An 18,946-nucleotide genomic window follows, 5' to 3' on the forward strand; every position below is an offset into this window, starting at 1 on the left:
CGGTCGGCTCAGGGGGATTTTGATTTTTTTTAGAGAAGGGGGGGCAATCAGTCAAAACATTGAAGGTGATTTACAGGGCCCTAATGGACTACAGACATTGACAGTCTCCGAGCCTAAAAACAAATGCTGAATGCACTGCCTAGATTTTGAGGTAAACGCATTGTCCATTATTTGATTTGATCGACAGACAAGCCTAAAAACAAATGGTGAATGTAGTGCCTACATTTCCGAGGGGGCAGGCAGGGGAGCACTAACAAACTGCATTTCGTCCAATAAAAAGACACAACATTATTTGGGTGATAAATAAAAGGGAGTTGCTCCACGCATGACACAAGAGAACCCTCTGCTGGAGCAAAAGCTTACAGCACCTGGTATTCCCAGGCGGTCTCCCATCCAAGTACTAACCAGGCCCGACCCTGCTTAGCTTCCGAGATCAGACGAGATCAGGCGTTTTACTTTTTTTTTTTATCTTTTATTATGAAAAAAACATAATATTTACAACATTCAATCCATTATAAAAAAGGATGAGCAATTCATCCTTTTACAAAATCAAAAAAGAAAAGAAAAGAAAACCTATTAAAACCCCAATCATCCACCAAAACCAATTAATAATTAAAACCAAGTTTTCCATTCGACTCAATTTCAATAAAAGTGCTCCCCCACACAAACAATTTTTCAAAATTACATCCACCATATTTATATATTACTTCTATATCTTTCTCTAGAATACTTCTAAATAAAACCTCCACACTCACAATTTTCCCTTCATAATGTCCCAAATTCCTTCTTAGTCTTACAGCGTATCTGGCATGACTAAGAACAAAATTCATCAAATTAAAATTAAAAACTTTGCTTTTCCCAGTTAAACCAAAAAGAAACAACCTCCTCCACTCAACCCCAGCAACAATCTCTTCTCCCCAATGTTGTACTAAAATCCCCTTTAAAAACTTATGAAACTCTTCTAATCTACTACATTCAACAAAAAAGTGCATAAAATTTTCCACCCCGTACCACAAATATCACATTCTCTTTTAACATCTCTATTTATTTGATGTAAAACCACGTTCGTAAAAATCCTATTATGTTTCAATTTAAAATCATTGTCTTCACATTCTATAGAATTATATTTTACATTTACATTCTTCCATATTGATTTCACATCTATATTTGCAAACACCCTAGACCACACTTTTTCCGAAGCAGGAGTTTTTATCTCTCTTAAAATACATTTTTCATAAACCTTTTTAACTTTCAAACCTGACAAATCATACTTCTTCCCATTACTTTCATAATATAAAACCGGTAAACCCTTTGCTCTTGTAGCCACCTCTTTATTTATTAAAACACCCCACTCCTCAGGAAGACATCCTAATATTCTCTTATACATGTTCTCCACAGTAGTTCTACTTATTTCATCATTTTCTTCATCCACATTATCAAATATTGCCTGACATGGAAGGAACCCCGGAATGACCTCATATAAAATGTCCCCAATCTGTCTCATCCCAGCCCTCATAAAATATTTACAAAACAACATCTTATTATTATACTGTATCTTGGGATTTAAAAAAATTGGCTGATTTAAAATATTGTCTAAAATGGTACACTCATAATAAATATTTGGTAAAAACTCCCCCCAAGCCTCAAACACTTCTCTATAAAACAAGGGTATATTACCTAACATTTCCTTTTTCATACACATCAATAAACCATTGTCCCCCATCCTCCCAACCTCCTGCAAATACTCCTTAAAAAATCTTTTCCATCCATAATCTAATTCACCATATAAATATTTACGTACCATTTTGACTCTAATTGCTTTTTTCCTCACATTTAAATCCACCAACTTCAAACCCCCCTCCTCATAACCTGCAATCAAAGTTTTAAAAGAAATTTTCGCACCTTTCCCATCCCATAAAAAATCAACTAAAATCTTATTTATTTCCGATAAAACCCATTCTGGTACGTCTAAAACATTTATGACATGAATAAAAATTGACATCAGCAAGGAATTTACAACAATTACTTTCCCTTTTAATTTCAAAGACCTCCCCCTCCACATATTTACCACCTTTCTAACTTTATTTATTACACCACTCCATGTCAGATCCCTAGCTTCCTGTTCCTTCACCCCTAAAAACACACCTAACACCTTAAAATAATCATTTACCATTTTAAAAGGAAAAGTCCCCTCATTAATCTTCCCAACATACATTATTACTGACTTCTCCATATTCACTTTTGCTCCTGAGGCTTGCTCATATACTTTAAAACACTCCATCACCCTTTTAACACTTCCCTCATCTCTAACTGTTATTGTGGTATCGTCTGCATATTGATGAATTAAACTAAAACCTCCTTGCGGAGTCTCTACACAATTTATAAAATTATCTTTTTTAAGGTATGCCGCTAAGGGTTCTACCGATAAAACATACAATAATGCTGATAAAGGGCACCCCTGTCTCACCGATCTCTCAAGAATAAAAGAATCTGTTAAAACCCCATTACATTTTACCCTACTTTTTGCCTTTCTATATAATAATTTTATCCATCCTATTATTCTGTTTCCAAACCCATATTTTTCCAGTACCCTAAACATAAAATCATGTTCCACCCTGTCAAAAGCTTTATTAAAATCTATACTTAAAACAATTCCCCCTCTCTTATCGCTATTCATTTTATTTATCACATCTCTAAGTGTAATAATAGTATCAGCTATATCTCTTCCAGGCACACTATAATTTTGTGTAGGTGCTATAATATCATTTAAAACCATCTTCATCCTATTTGCCAATATCTTAGCTAAAATCTTATAATCTGAGTTTAATAAACTAATTGGCCTATAATTCTCCAATTTTAATTTGCTCCCCTTATTTTTATATAAAATCGATATCAGCCCTGTCACCATGGAGTCTGAAACAGTATTATTATCTTCCATATATTGATACACTTCCATTAAAATCGGTGCTAAAAAACTTTCATACATTTTATAAAACTCTGCAATTAGTCCATCTACTCCAGGACTTTTATTTATTTGTAAACCCTTAATTGCATCTTTCACTTCATCCACTGTTATCTTCCTATCACATCTTTGCTTATCCTCAACACATATTTGCACATCCACACTACCTAAAATCTCCTTTACACACCCCTCATCCACCTCCCCTTTCTTAAATAAATCCTTATAAAAATTCTGTACGGTTTCTAATATCTCAACATAATCATTTACCACTTCACCCTTTACATTTTCTATCTCACTAATATATGATTTCATCTGTTTAGTTTTCTCTAAACCAAGAAAAAAAGACGTGCATTTCTCCCCTTCCAACACATACTTTGCCCTACTTCTAATAGATGCCCCCTTACACTTATCTATTTCACATTTGCTCAATTGTGCCTTTAAATCTAAAAACCTTTCAATATTATAAATAGGATTAACATCACATTTCCTCATTTCTTCATTCAATTTTTCTCTTAAAAAGTGTTCTTCTCTTGTCATCCTACTCCTCTTCTTCCTTGCATATCTAATACTAAAACCTTTAATTTTTTTCTTTACATTTTCCCACCACTGGCACTTATCATTCCCTTTTTGCTTATCCTCCATTTCATGTTCTATCAAAGATTTAAGCTGTATTCCATATTCTTCATCACCTAAATACCCTGCATTCATGCACCATATTCCCCCCCCTTTCCTTTCTTTATCTAACCCCACCGAAAATGTTAACCCAGCATGATCACTAAAAGTTGTAAAAATATAATTAATATCCTTCATAAAATTCCTTAACCCTTCATTTACTAAAACCAGATCTATCCGTGTCTGTTTCAACTCCCCTAAAACCACCTGCCTTCTAGAAAATCCTCTCTTGTTCGGGTTCTCGTCTCTCCATATATCAATCAGACTGTTTTCACACATAATCTTCCTTAAAACTCCCCTCGATACGTCACTTCTAAAAATAGCTCCCCTTGACATATCTAATCTATTCATTTTAACATTAAAATCCCCAACTAAAATACAGTTACCCTTGCACCATTTCCCTAATTCTAAAAATAAATTCCTTCGCTCTATCTCATTATTCGGCGCATAAATATTTATAATCCTAAAAACCCTATTCATATATTCAAAATCCAAAATTAAAATCCTCCCATTATTATCATTATATATCTTCTTCACATTTTCTACTACATCCTTCCTTAATAAAATTGCAACCCCACTTGAATTACCTCTGCCATTGTTTACATAAATAAAATCCCTCCATATTTTTTTTACTTCTAAAACACAAACATTATCCCAGTGTGTTTCTTGAATACATAAAATATCTGAATTCTTCATTTGGACTATTCTATTTAATTTTCCCATTGTTCTCAAACCATTTGCATTTATTGACATTATATTGACCATTCTAATAAATAATAAAATAATAAAATATAATTTCATTATCCTCTACCTGTTATCCAGTTTCTTTCTTCTTCCACCCTTTCTCTCCCCCTCTTCCCACCGCTTTCCTTTTCCTGTATCCTTCCCTCGTTCTTTCCATCTTTGCCCCATCATCCGTGTCCGATATCTCCTCCAAGTCCATGTTATCCAGCCAACTCCCACTCTTGGCATCCACCTCCGTTGTGCTCCCCGTATTCATCTCCACTTCTGGTATAGTCGTTGTGCTCCCCGTGCTTATCGCCGTCTCTGGTATTGTCATCAACTCCATAACCCCCTCCATTTCTTCACCCCCGAGCTACTTGTTAGTGCTGTGCTTTCCCCCAAAACCTGTGAGTCCCCCGTACTTCCCCCAGTCCACTCCCCCTCCTCCTGAAAACTCCCTCTTCTTATTCCTGAGTCCATACTGCCCCCAATTTCATTTATCTTCTGGTCCTTCTTCTTCCTTCCTCCGTCTCTCCACCTTCCACCACGTCCTCTCCTCCATCTTCTTCTCCTTCTTGCGACAATACCACTGCTTCCTCGAATATTGTTTGACTCCCCTCTTCAGCCCTATCCTCTCCACAGTTGCACTCCGCCACTCTCTTTCTGCATCCACCACAAAAATTCCTTTCCTTCTCTCCATCACATTCTCTCGCATAGTGTCCATGATTGCCACACTTAAAACACCTAAATTCCGGGCAGTCTTTAACTATGTGCCCGGGTTGAATACACATACGACACACTCTGACCTGTTTGTCATGAATGACCCTGAAATATTCTGCTCCCTCCAACGTCTCAATTCTTGTAGAATAAGGTAATGATGTCACTTTTTCTGTGAACTTGACCTTGCAGAAACGTGTCCCGTCAACCACCTCCGTTCCTGGCCAAACTCTCCTCCTTATCTCCGAGACGGCCTCCACTCCCCAGCTTCTCAGCTTGCCCACTATCACACCATCTTCTACGTATACTGGGAGATTCATAAAAGACACCACCAATTCCTTCACATTAATATCTCTCGCCAGAATCCTTGTGTCCTTTATTCGCAATCCATCCATTAACCGTTCTTTTCCTCTATCATTTCTCATCGTAATTTCATACTTCTTTTCTCCTTTCATGCGGCATCCCACCACCTCTCCACACCCCTCCTTAATTGCTCTTAGTAGTTCCATTGTCGTCACTTTGTCTTCTCCTTCCAACTCAATTGCCACCGTGTATTCTTTTCCATATTTCACTCCTTCGTTATCTTCATTTTTCTTCCGTTGCGCCTTTTCGTTGTCTTTGTCCATTCCGTTTGTCTTTTCCATGTTGTCCGTCATAGTAAAAAACGAATCCAAAAAAAAACCTCTCCCCCAAGCAGAAAACCTGCAAGGGGAAGACTAACCAAACTTTAAACTATTCAACTGAAGAAAATAATAAATTATATTGCAAAAACCAATTAATTAACAAAAATAGCTCTCGAGCAAACACTCTCCAGCAAACACTCACTCACAGCTCAGACACTCGCACCTGTCGTCACTTCTCCAATCAGGAAATGCGTATTCAGGCTGGTATGGCCGTAAGCGAAAGGTGCTGTCTTGGTACACTATATAAAGTCAACGTGTCGCTTACTCGAACGGGGACAGAGAAATGTTCACCTTCTGACACACACTGAAAAGCTCAAACCTTGCTTGCATTTCCAGACCATATATTTCACTCTTGTGGGGGGGGATGAGGGCATATCCTAGGTTCATACTTATGACAACTTCATGGACTAAGGCCCTATAAAATACAGCGCGCCCACACGTAATCACGAAATACAGACATTAAACCGAAATTCAACAATATTCAAAAATGCTTTGAACTAAGGAGGAAATCAACTCCATCCCTTCAACTTGTTAGAAAATCCATTCATTTGCCCAAGTGAATCATAAGACATGAACAAAATGCATCAGTGATTCGTATTTCCACGCAACTTTACGAAACTGCACAGGACTGCCCAGTTTCCTGCAGAAGCAGGGACACAAACGGTCGGCTCAGGGGGATTTTTTTTTTGGGGGCAATCAGTCAAAACATTGAAGGTGATTTACAGGGCCCTAATGGACTACAGACATTGACAGTCTCCGAGCCTAAAAACAAATGCTGAATGCACTGCCTAGATTTTGAGGTAAACGCATTGTCCATTATTTGATTTGATCAGGGCAGGGCAGGGGAGCACTAACAAACTGCATTTCGTCCAATAAAAAGACACAACATTATTTGGGTGATAAATAAAAGGGAGTTGCTCCACGCATGACACAAGAGAACCCTCTGCTGGAGCAAAACGCTTACAGCACCTGGTATTCCCAGGCGGTCTCCCATCCAAGTACTAACCAGGCCCGACCCTGCTTAGCTTCCGAGATCGGACGAGATCGGGCGTATTCAGGCTGGTATGGCCGTAAGCGAAAGGTGCTGTCTTGGTACACTATATAAAGTCAACGTGTCGCTTACTCGAACGGGGACAGAGAAATGTTCACCTTCTGACACACACTGAAAAGCTCAAACCTTGCTTGCATTTCCAGACCATATATTTCACTCTTGTGGGGGGGGGGATGAGGGCATATCCTAGGTTCATACTTATGACAACTTCATGGACTAAGGCCCTATAAAATACAGCGCGCCCACACGGAATCACGAAATACAGACATTAAACCGAAATTCAACAATATTCAAAAATGCTTTGAACTAAGGAGGAAATCAACTCCATCCCTTCAACTTGTTAGAAAATCCATTCATTTGCCCAAGTGAATCATAAGACATGAACAAAATGCATCAGTGATTCGTATTTCCACGCAACTTTCCGAAACTGCACAGGACTGCCCAGTTTCCTGCAGAAGCAGGGACACAAACGGTCGGCTCAGGGGGATTTTTTTTGGTAGAGAAGGAAAGGGGGGGGGGGGCAATCAGTCAAAACATTGAAGGTGATTTACAGGGCCCTAATGGACTACAGACATTGACAGTCTCCGAGCCTAAAAACAAATGCTGAATGCACTGCCTAGATTTTGAGGTAAACGCATTATCCATTATTTGATTTGATCAGGGCAGGGCAGGGGAGCACTAACAAACTGCATTTCGTCCAATAAAAAGACACAACATTATTTGGGTGATAAATAAAAGGGAGTTGCTCCACGCATGACACAAGAGAACCCTCTGCTGGAGCAAAATGCTTACAGCACCTGGTATTCCCAGGCGGTCTCCCATCCAAGTACTAACCAGGCCCGACCCTGCTTAGCTTCCGAGATCGGACGAGATCGGGCGTATTCAGGCTGGTATGGCCGTAAGCGAAAGGTGCTGTCTTGGTACACTATATAAAGTCAACGTGTCGCTTACTCGAACGGGGACAGAGAAATGTTCACCTTCTGACACACACTGAAAAGCTCAAACCTTGCTTGCATTTCCAGACCATATATTTCACTCTTGTGGGGGGGGGATGAGGGCATATCCTAGGTTCATACTTATGACAACTTCATGGACTAAGGCCCTATAAAATACAGCGCGCCCACACGGAATCACGAAATACAGACATTAAACCGAAATTCAACAATATTCAAAAATGCTTTGAACTAAGGAGGAAATCAACTCCATCCCTTCAACTTGTTAGAAAATCCATTCATTTGCCCAAGTGAATCATAAGACATGAACAAAATGCATCAGTGATTCGTATTTCCACGCAACTTTCCGAAACTGCACAGGACTGCCCAGTTTCCTGCAGAAGCAGGGACACAAACGGTCGGCTCAGGGGGATTTTTTTGGGGGGCAATCAGTCAAAACATTGAAGATGATTTACAGGGCCCTAATGGACTACAGACATTGACAGTCTCCGAGCCTAAAAACAAATGCTGAATGCACTGCCTAGATTTTGAGGTAAACGCATTGTCCATTATTTGATTTGATCAGGGCAGGGCAGGGGAGCACTAACAAACTGCATTTCGTCCAATAAAAAGACACAACATTATTTGGGTGATAAATAAAAGGGAGTTGCTCCACGCATGACACAAGAGAACCCTCTGCTGGAGCAAAATGCTTACAGCACCTGGTATTCCCAGGCGGTCTCCCATCCAAGTACTAACCAGGCACGACCCTGCTTAGCTTCCGAAATCGGACGAGATTGGGCGTATTCAGGCTGGTATGGCCGTAAGCGAAAGGTGCTGTCTTGGTACACTATATAAAGTCAACGTGTCGCTTACTCGAACGGGGACAGAGAAATGTTCACCTTCTGACACACTGAAAAGCTCAAACCTTGCTTGCATTTCCAGACCATATATTTCACTCTTGTGGGGGGGGGGATGAGGGCATATCCTAGGTTCATACTTATGACAACTTCATGGACTAAGGCCCTATAAAATACAGCGCGCCCACACGGAATCACGAAATACAGACATTAAACCGAAATTCAACAATATTCAAAAATGCTTTGAACTAAGGAGGAAATCAACTCCATCCCTTCAACTTGTTAGAAAATCCATTCATTTGCCCAAGTGAATCATAAGACATGAACAAAATGCATCAGTGATTCGTATTTCCACGCAACTTTCCGAAACTGCACAGGACTGCCCAGTTTCCTGCAGAAGCAGGGACACAAACGGTCGGCTCAGGGGGATTTTTTTTTTGAGCGCTACAGGGGGGGGGGGCAATCAGTCAAAACATTGAAGGTGATTTACAGGGCCCTAATGGACTACAGACATTGACAGTCTCCGAGCCTAAAAACAAATGCTGAATGCACTGCCTAGATTTTGAGGTAAACGCATTGTCCATTATTTGATTTGATCAGGGCAGGGCAGGGGAGCACTAACAAACTGCATTTCGTCCAATAAAAAGACACAACATTATTTGGGTGATAAATAAAAGGGAGTTGCTCCACGCATGACACAAGAGAACCCTCTGCTGGAGCAAAATGCTTACAGCACCTGGTATTCCCAGGCGGTCTCCCATCCAAGTACTAACCAGGCCCGACCCTGCTTAACTTCCGAGATCGGACGAGATCGGGCGTATTTTTTTTTTAAAATCTTTTATTATGAAAAAAAAACACATAATATTTACAACATTCAATCCATTATAAAAAAGGATGAGCAATTCATCCCTTTACAAAATCAAAAAAGAAAAGAAAACCTATTAAAACCCCAATCATCCACCAAAACCAATTAATAATTAAAACCAAGTTTTCCATTCGACTCAATTTCAATAAAAGTGCTCCCCCACACAAACAATTTTCAAAATTACATCCACCATATTTATATATTACTTCTATATCTTTCTCTAGAATACTTCTAAATAAAACCTCCACACTCACAATTTTCCCTTCATAATGTCCCAAATTCCTTCTTAGTCTTACAGCGTATCTGGCATGACTAAGAACAAAATTCATCAAATTAAAATTAAAAACTTTGCTTTTCCCAGTTAAACCAAAAAGAAACAACCTCCTCCACTCAACCCCAGCAACAATCTCTTCTCCCCAATGTTGTACTAAAATCCCCTTTAAAAACGTATGAAACTCTTCTAATCTACTACATTCAACAAAAAAGTGCATAAAATTTTCCACCCCCGTACCACAAATATCACATTCTCTTTTAACATCTCTATTTATTTGATGTAAAACCACGTTCGTAAAAATCCTATTATGTTTCAATTTAAAATCATTGTCTTCACATTCTATAGAATTATATTTTACATTTACATTCTTCCATATTGATTTCACATCTATATTTGCAAACACCCTAGACCACACTTTTTCCGAAGCAGGAGTTTTTATCTCTCTTAAAATACATTTTTCATAAACCTTTTTAACTTTCAAACCTGACAAATCATACTTCTTCCCATTACTTTCATAATATAAAACCGGTAAACCCTTTGCTCTTGTAGCCACCTCTTTATTTATTAAAACACCCCACTCCTCAGGAAGACATCCTAATATTCTCTTATACATGTTCTCCACAGTAGTTCTACTTATTTCATCATTTTCTTCATCCACATTATCAAATATTGCCTGACATGGAAGGAACCCGGAATGACCTCATATAAAATGTCCCCAATCTGTCTCATCCCAGCCCTCATAAAATATTTACAAAACAACATCTTATTATTATACTGTATCTTGGGATTTAAAAAAATTGGCTGATTTAAAATATTGTCTAAAATGGTACACTCATAATAAATATTTGGTAAAAACTCCCCCAAGCCTCAAACACTTCTCTATAAAACAAGGGTATATTACCTAACATTTCCTTTTTCATACACATCAATAAACCATTGTCCCCCATCCTCCCAACCTCCTGCAAATACTCCTTAAAAAATCTTTTCCATCCATAATCTAATTCACCATATAAATATTTACGTACCATTTTGACTCTAATTGCTTTTTTCCTCACATTTAAATCCACCAACTTCAAACCCCCCTCCTCATAACCTGCAATCAAAGTTTTAAAAGAAATTTTCGCACCTTTCCCATCCCATAAAAAATCAACTAAAATCTTATTTATTTCCGATAAAACCCATTCTGGTACGTCTAAAACATTTATGACATGAATAAAAATTGACATCAGCAAGGAATTTACAACAATTACTTTCCCTTTTAATTTCAAAGACCTCCCCCTCCACATATTTACCACCTTTCTAACTTTATTTATTACACCACTCCATGTCAGATCCCTAGCTTCCTGTTCCTTCACCCCTAAAAACACACCTAACACCTTAAAATAATCATTTACCATTTTAAAAGGAAAAGTCCCCTCATTAATCTTCCCAACATACATTATTACTGACTTCTCCATATTCACTTTTGCTCCTGAGGCTTGCTCATATACTTTAAAACACTCCATCACCCTTTTAACACTTCCCTCATCTCTAACTGTTATTGTGGTATCGTCTGCATATTGATGAATTAAACTAAAACCTCCTTGCGGAGTCTCTACACAATTTATAAAATTATCTTTTTTAAGGTATGCCGCTAAGGGTTCTACCGATAAAACATACAATAATGCTGATAAAGGGCACCCCTGTCTCACCGATCTCTCAAGAATAAAAGAATCTGTTAAAACCCCATTACATTTTACCCTACTTTTTGCCTTTCTATATAATAATTTTATCCATCCTATTATTCTGTTTCCAAACCCATATTTTTCCAGTACCCTAAACATAAAATCATGTTCCACCCTGTCAAAAGCTTTATTAAAATCTATACTTAAAACAATTCCCCCTCTCTTATCGCTATTCATTTTATTTATCACATCTCTAAGTGTAATAATAGTATCAGCTATATCTCTTCCAGGCACACTATAATTTTGTGTAGGTGCTATAATATCATTTAAAACCATCTTCATCCTATTTGCCAATATCTTAGCTAAAATCTTATAATCTGAGTTTAATAAACTAATTGGCCTATAATTCTCCAATTTTAATTTGCTCCCCTTATTTTTATATAAAATCGATATCAGCCCTGTCACCATGGAGTCTGAAACAGTATTATTATCTTCCATATATTGATACACTTCCATTAAAATCGGTGCTAAAAAACTTTCATACATTTTATAAAACTCTGCAATTAGTCCATCTACTCCAGGACTTTTATTTATTTGTAAACCCTTAATTGCATCTTTCACTTCATCCACTGTTATCTTCCTATCACATCTTTGCTTATCCTCAACACATATTTGCACATCCACACTACCTAAAATCTCCTTTACACACCCCTCATCCACCTCCCCTTTCTTAAATAAATCCTTATAAAAATTCTGTACGGTTTCTAATATCTCAACATAATCATTTACCACTTCACCCTTTACATTTTCTATCTCACTAATATATGATTTCATCTGTTTAGTTTTCTCTAAACCAAGAAAAAAGACGTGCATTTCTCCCCTTCCAACACATACTTTGCCCTACTTCTAATAGATGCCCCCTTACACTTATCTATTTCACATTTGCTCAATTGTGCCTTTAAATCTAAAAACCTTTCAATATTATAAATAGGATTAACATCACATTTCCTCATTTCTTCATTCAATTTTTCTCTTAAAAAGTGTTCTTCTCTTGTCATCCTACTCCTCTTCTTCCTTGCATATCTAATACTAAAACCTTTAATTTTTTTCTTTACATTTTCCCACCACTGGCACTTATCATTCCCTTTTTGCTTATCCTCCATTTCATGTTCTATCAAAGATTTAAGCTGTATTCCATATTCTTCATCACCTAAATACCCTGCATTCATGCACCATATTCCCCCTTTCCTTTCTTTATCTAACCCCACCGAAAATGTTAACCCAGCATGATCACTAAAAGTTGTAAAAATATAATTAATATCCTTCATAAAATTCCTTAACCCTTCATTTACTAAAACCAGATCTATCCGTGTCTGTTTCAACTCCCCTAAAACCACCTGCCTTCTAGAAAATCCTCTCTTGTTCGGGTTCTCGTCTCTCCATATATCAATCAGACTGTTTTCACACATAATCTTCCTTAAAACTCCCCTCGATACGTCACTTCTAAAAATAGCTCCCCTTGACATATCTAATCTATTCATTTTAACATTAAAATCCCCAACTAAAATACAGTTACCCTTGCACCATTTCCCTAATTCTAAAAATAAATTCCTTCGCTCTATCTCATTATTCGGCGCATAAATATTTATAATCCTAAAAACCCTATTCATATATTCAAAATCCAAAATTAAAATCCTCCCATTATTATCATTATATATCTTCTTCACATTTTCTACTACATCCTTCCTTAATAAAATTGCAACCCCACTTGAATTACCTCTGCCATTGTTTACATAAATAAAATCCCTCCATATTTTTTTTACTTCTAAAACACAAACATTATCCCAGTGTGTTTCTTGAATACATAAAATATCTGAATTCTTCATTTGGACTATTCTATTTAATTTTCCCATTGTTCTCAAACCATTTGCATTTATTGACATTATATTGACCATTCTAATAAATAATAAAATAATAAAATATAATTTCATTATCCTCTACCTGTTATCCAGTTTCTTTCTTCTTCCACTCTTTCTCTCCCCCTCTTCCCACCGCTTTCCTTTTCCTGTATCCTTCCCTCGTTCTTTCCATCTTTGCCCCATCATCCGTGTCCGATATCTCCTCCAAGTCCATGTTATCCAGCCAACTCCCACTCTTGGCATCCACCTCCGTTGTGCTCCCCGTATTCATCTCCACTTCTGGTATAGTCGTTGTGCTCCCCGTGCTTATCGCCGTCTCTGGTATTGTCATCAACTCCATAACCCCCTCCATTTCTTCACCCCCCGAGCTACTTGTTAGTGCTGTGCTTTCCCCCAAAACCTGTGAGTCCCCCGTACTTCCCCCCAGTCCACTCCCCCCCTCCTCCTGAAAACTCCCTCTTCTTATTCCTGAGTCCATACTGCCCCCAATTTCATTTATCTTCTGGTCCTTCTTCCTTCCTCCGTCTCTCCACCTTCCACCACGTCCTCTCCTCCATCTTCTTCTCCTTCTTGCGACAATACCACTGCTTCCTCGAATATTGTTTGACTCCCCTCTTCAGCCCTATCCTCTCCACAGTTGCACTCCGCCACTCTCTTTCTGCATCCACCACAAAAATTCCTTTCCTTCTCTCCATCACATTCTCTCGCATAGTGTCCATGATTGCCACACTTAAAACACCTAAATTCCGGGCAGTCTTTAACTATGTGCCCGGGTTGAATACACATACGACACACTCTGACCTGTTTGTCATGAATGACCCTGAAATATTCTGCTCCCTCCAACGTCTCAATTCTTGTAGAATAAGGTAATGATGTCACTTTTTCTGTGAACTTGACCTTGCAGAAACGTGTCCCGTCAACCACCTCCGTTCCTGGCCAAACTCTCCTCCTTATCTCCGAGACGGCCTCCACTCCCCAGCTTCTCAGCTTGCCCACTATCACACCATCTTCTACGTATACTGGGAGATTCATAAAAGACACCACCAATTCCTTCACATTAATATCTCTCGCCAGAATCCTTGTGTCCTTTATTCGCAATCCATCCATTAACCGTTCTTTTCCTCTATCATTTCTCATCGTAATTTCATACTTCTTTTCTCCTTTCATGCGGCATCCCACCACCTCTCCACACCCCTCCTTAATTGCTCTTAGTAGTTCCATTGTCGTCACTTTGTCTTCTCCTTCCAACTCAATTGCCACCGTGTATTCTTTTCCATATTTCACTCCTTCGTTATCTTCATTTTTCTTCCGTTGCGCCTTTTCGTTGTCTTTGTCCATTCCGTTTGTCTTTTCCATGTTGTCCGTCATAGTAAAAAACGAATCCAAAAAAAACCTCTCCCCCAAGCAGAAAACCTGCAAGGGGGAAGACTAACCAAACTTTAAACTATTCAACTGAAGAAAATAATAAATTATATTGCAAAAACCAATTAATTAACAAAAATAGCTCTCGAGCAAACACTCTCCAGCAAACACTCACTCACAGCTCAGACACTCGCACCTGTCGTCACTTCTCCAATCAGGAAATGCGTATTCAGGCTGGTATGTCCGTAAGCGAAAGGTGCTGTCTTGGTACACTATATAAAGTCAACGTGTCGCTTACTCGAACGGGGACAGAGAAATGTTCACCTTCTGACACACACTGAAAAGCTCAAACCTTGCTTGCATTTCCAGACCATATATTTCACTCTTGTGGGGGGGGGATGAGGGCATATCCTAGGTTCATACTTATGACAACTTCATGGACTAAGGCCCTATAAAATACAGCGCGCCCACACGGAATCACGAAATACAGACATTAAACCGAAATTCAACAATATTCAAAAATGCTTTGAACTAAGGAGGAAATCAACTCCATCCCTTCAACTTGTTAGAAAATCCATTCATTTGCCCAAGTGAATCATAAGACATGAACAAAATGCATCAGTGATTCGTATTTCCACGCAACTTTACGAAACTGCACAGGACTGCCCAGTTTCCTGCAGAAGCAGGGACACAAACGGTCGGCTCAGGGGGATTTTTTTTTTTTTTTGGGGGGGGGGGGCAATCAGTCAAAACATTGAAGGTGATTTACAGGGCCCTAATGGACTACAGACATTGACAGTCTCCGAGCCTAAAAACAAATGCTGAATGCACTGCCTAGATTTTGAGGTAAACGCATTGTCCATTATTTGATTTGATCAGGGCAGGGCAGGGGAGCACTAACAAACTGCATTTCGTCCAATAAAAAGACACAACATTATTTGGGTGATAAATAAAAGGGAGTTGCTCCACGCATGACACAAGAGAACCCTCTGCTGGAGCAAAACGCTTACAGCACCTGGTATTCCCAGGCGGTCTCCCAACCAAGTACTAACCAGGCCCGACCCTGCTTAGCTTCCGAGATCGGACGAAATCGGGCGTATTTTTTTTTTTTTTTATCTTTTATTATGAAAAAAAACACATAATATTTACAACATTCAATCCATTATAAAAAAGGATGAGCAATTCATCCTTTTACAAAATCAAAAAAGAAAAGAAAAGAAAACCTATTAAAACCCCAATCATCCACCAAAACCAATTAATAATTAAAACCAAGTTTTCCATTCGACTCAATTTCAATAAAAGTGCTCCCCCACACAAACAATTTTTCAAAATTACATCCACCATATTTATATATTACTTCTATATCTTTCTCTAGAATACTTCTAAATAAAACCTCCACACTCACAATTTTCCCTTCATAATGTCCCAAATTCCTTCTTAGTCTTACAGCGTATCTGGCATGACTAAGAACAAAATTCATCAAATTAAAATTAAAAACTTTGCTTTTCCCAGTTAAACCAAAAAGAAACAACCTCCTCCACTCAACCCCAGCAACAATCTCTTCTCCCCAATGTTGTACTAAAATCCCCTTTAAAAACGTATGAAACTCTTCTAATCTACTACATTCAACAAAAAAGTGCATAAAATTTTCCACCCCCGTACCACAAATATCACATTCTCTTTTAACATCTCTATTTATTTGATGTAAAACCACGTTCGTAAAAATCCTATTATGTTTCAATTTAAAATCATTGTCTTCACATTCTATAGAATTATATTTTACATTTACATTCTTCCATATTGATTTCACATCTATATTTGCAAACACCCTAGACCACACTTTTTCCGAAGCAGGAGTTTTTATCTCTCTTAAAATACATTTTTCATAAACCTTTTTAACTTTCAAACCTGACAAATCATACTTCTTCCCATTACTTTCATAATATAAAACCGGTAAACCCTTTGCTCTTGTAGCCACCTCTTTATTTATTAAAACACCCCACTCCTCAGGAAGACATCCTAATATTCTCTTATACATGTTCTCCACAGTAGTTCTACTTATTTCATCATTTTCTTCATCCACATTATCAAATATTGCCTGACATGGAAGGAACCCCGGAATGACCTCATATAAAATGTCCCCAATCTGTCTCATCCCAGCCCTCATAAAATATTTACAAAACAACATCTTATTATTATACTGTATCTTGGGATTTAAAAAAATTGGCTGATTTAAAATATTGTCTAAAATGGTACACTCATAATAAATATTTGGTAAAAACTCCCCCAAGCCTCAAACACTTCTCTATAAAACAAGGGTATATTACCTAACATTTCCTTTTTCATACACATCAATAAACCATTGTCCCCCATCCTCCCAACCTCCTGCAAATACTCCTTAAAAAATCTTTTCCATCCATAATCTAATTCACCATATAAATATTTACGTACCATTTTGACTCTAATTGCTTTTTTCCTCACATTTAAATCCACCAACTTCAAACCCCCCTCCTCATAACCTGCAATCAAAGTTTTAAAAGAAATTTTCGCACCTTTCCCATCCCATAAAAAATCAACTAAAATCTTATTTATTTCCGATAAAACCCATTCTGGTACGTCTAAAACATTTATGACATGAATAAAAATTGACATCAGCAAGGAATTTACAACAATTACTTTCCCTTTTAATTTCAAAGACCTCCCCCTCCACATATTTACCACCTTTCTAACTTTATTTATTACACCACTCCATGTCAGATCCCTAGCTTCCTGTTCCTTCACCCCTAAAAACACACCTAACACCTTAAAATAATCATTTACCATTTTAAAAGGAAAAGTCCCCTCATTAATCTTCCCAACATACATTATTACTGACTTCTCCATATTCACTTTTGCTCCTGAGGCTTGCTCATATACTTTAAAACACTCCATCACCCTTTTAACACTTCCCTCATCTCTAACTGTTATTGTGGTATCGTCTGCATATTGATGAATTAAACTAAAACCTCCTTGCGGAGTCTCTACACAATTTATAAAATTATCTTTTTTAAGGTATGCCGCTAAGGGTTCTACCGATAAAACATACAATAATGCTGATAAAGGGCACCCCTGTCTCACCGATCTCTCAAGAATAAAAGAATCTGTTAAAACCCCATTACATTTTACCCTACTTTTTGCCTTTCTATATAATAATTTTATCCATCCTATTATTCTGTTTCCAAACCCATATTTTTCCAGTACCCTAAACATAAAATCATGTTCCACCCTGTCAAAAGCTTTATTAAAATCTATACTTAAAACAATTCCCCCTCTCTTATCGCTATTCATTTTATTTATCACATCTCTAAGTGTAATAATAGTATCAGCTATATCTCTTCCAGGCACACTATAATTTTGTGTAGGTGCTATAATATCATTTAAAACCATCTTCATCCTATTTGCCAATATCTTAGCTAAAATCTTATAATCTGAGTTTAATAAACTAATTGGCCTATAATTCTCCAATTTTAATTTGCTCCCCTTATTTTTATATAAAATCGATATCAGCCCTGTCACCATGGAGTCTGAAACAGTATTATTATCTTCCATATATTGATACACTTCCATTAAAATCGGTGCTAAAAAACTTTCATACATTTTATAAAACTCTGCAATTAGTCCATCTACTCCAGGACTTTTATTTATTTGTAAACCCTTAATTGCATCTTTCACTTCATCCACTGTTATCTTCCTATCACATCTTTGCTTATCCTCAACACATATTTGCACATCCACACTACCTAAAATCTCCTTTACACACCCCTCATCCACCTCCCCTTTCTTAAATAAATCCTTATAAAAATTCTGTACGGTTTCTAATATCTCAACATAATCATTTACCACTTCACCCTTTACATTTTCTATCTCACTAATATATGATTTCATCTGTTTAGTTTTCTCTAAACCAAGAAAAAAGACGTGCATTTCTCCCCTTCCAACACATACTTTGCCCTACTTCTAATAGATGCCCCCTTACACTTATCTATTTCACATTTGCTCAATTGTGCCTTTAAATCTAAAAACCTTTCAATATTATAAATAGGATTAACATCACATTTCCTCATTTCTTCATTCAATTTTTCTCTTAAAAAGTGTTCTTCTCTTGTCATCCTACTCCTCCTCTTCCTTGCATATCTAATACTAAAACCTTTAATTTTTTTCTTTACATTTTCCCACCACTGGCACTTATCATTCCCTTTTTGCTTATCCTCCATTTCATGTTC

At 37.6% G+C, this 18,946-nt stretch overlaps 3 non-coding genes across 3 annotated transcripts; all 3 read right to left on the bottom strand.

Annotated features, from left to right (window-relative positions):
• Positions 1–6,714: 6,714 nt before the first annotated feature.
• LOC135533459 (5S ribosomal RNA) lies at positions 6,715–6,833 on the bottom strand. The gene has a single exon (XR_010454519.1). It is a non-coding gene; the product is annotated as a 5S ribosomal RNA (ribosomal RNA).
• A 760-nt stretch (positions 6,834–7,593) lies between these two features.
• LOC135533453 (5S ribosomal RNA) lies at positions 7,594–7,712 on the bottom strand. Its single transcript, XR_010454513.1, has one exon. It is a non-coding gene; the product is annotated as a 5S ribosomal RNA (ribosomal RNA).
• Positions 7,713–8,450: 738 nt separating this feature from the next.
• LOC135533463 (5S ribosomal RNA) lies at positions 8,451–8,569 on the bottom strand. The gene has a single exon (XR_010454521.1). It is a non-coding gene; the product is annotated as a 5S ribosomal RNA (ribosomal RNA).
• Between the last annotated feature and the right edge of the window lie 10,377 nt (positions 8,570–18,946).

The sequence above is a fragment of the Oncorhynchus masou genome, unplaced genomic scaffold (genome assembly GCF_036934945.1).
Source record: "Oncorhynchus masou masou isolate Uvic2021 unplaced genomic scaffold, UVic_Omas_1.1 unplaced_scaffold_2385, whole genome shotgun sequence".
Classification (NCBI taxonomy): domain Eukaryota; kingdom Metazoa; phylum Chordata; class Actinopteri; order Salmoniformes; family Salmonidae; genus Oncorhynchus; species Oncorhynchus masou.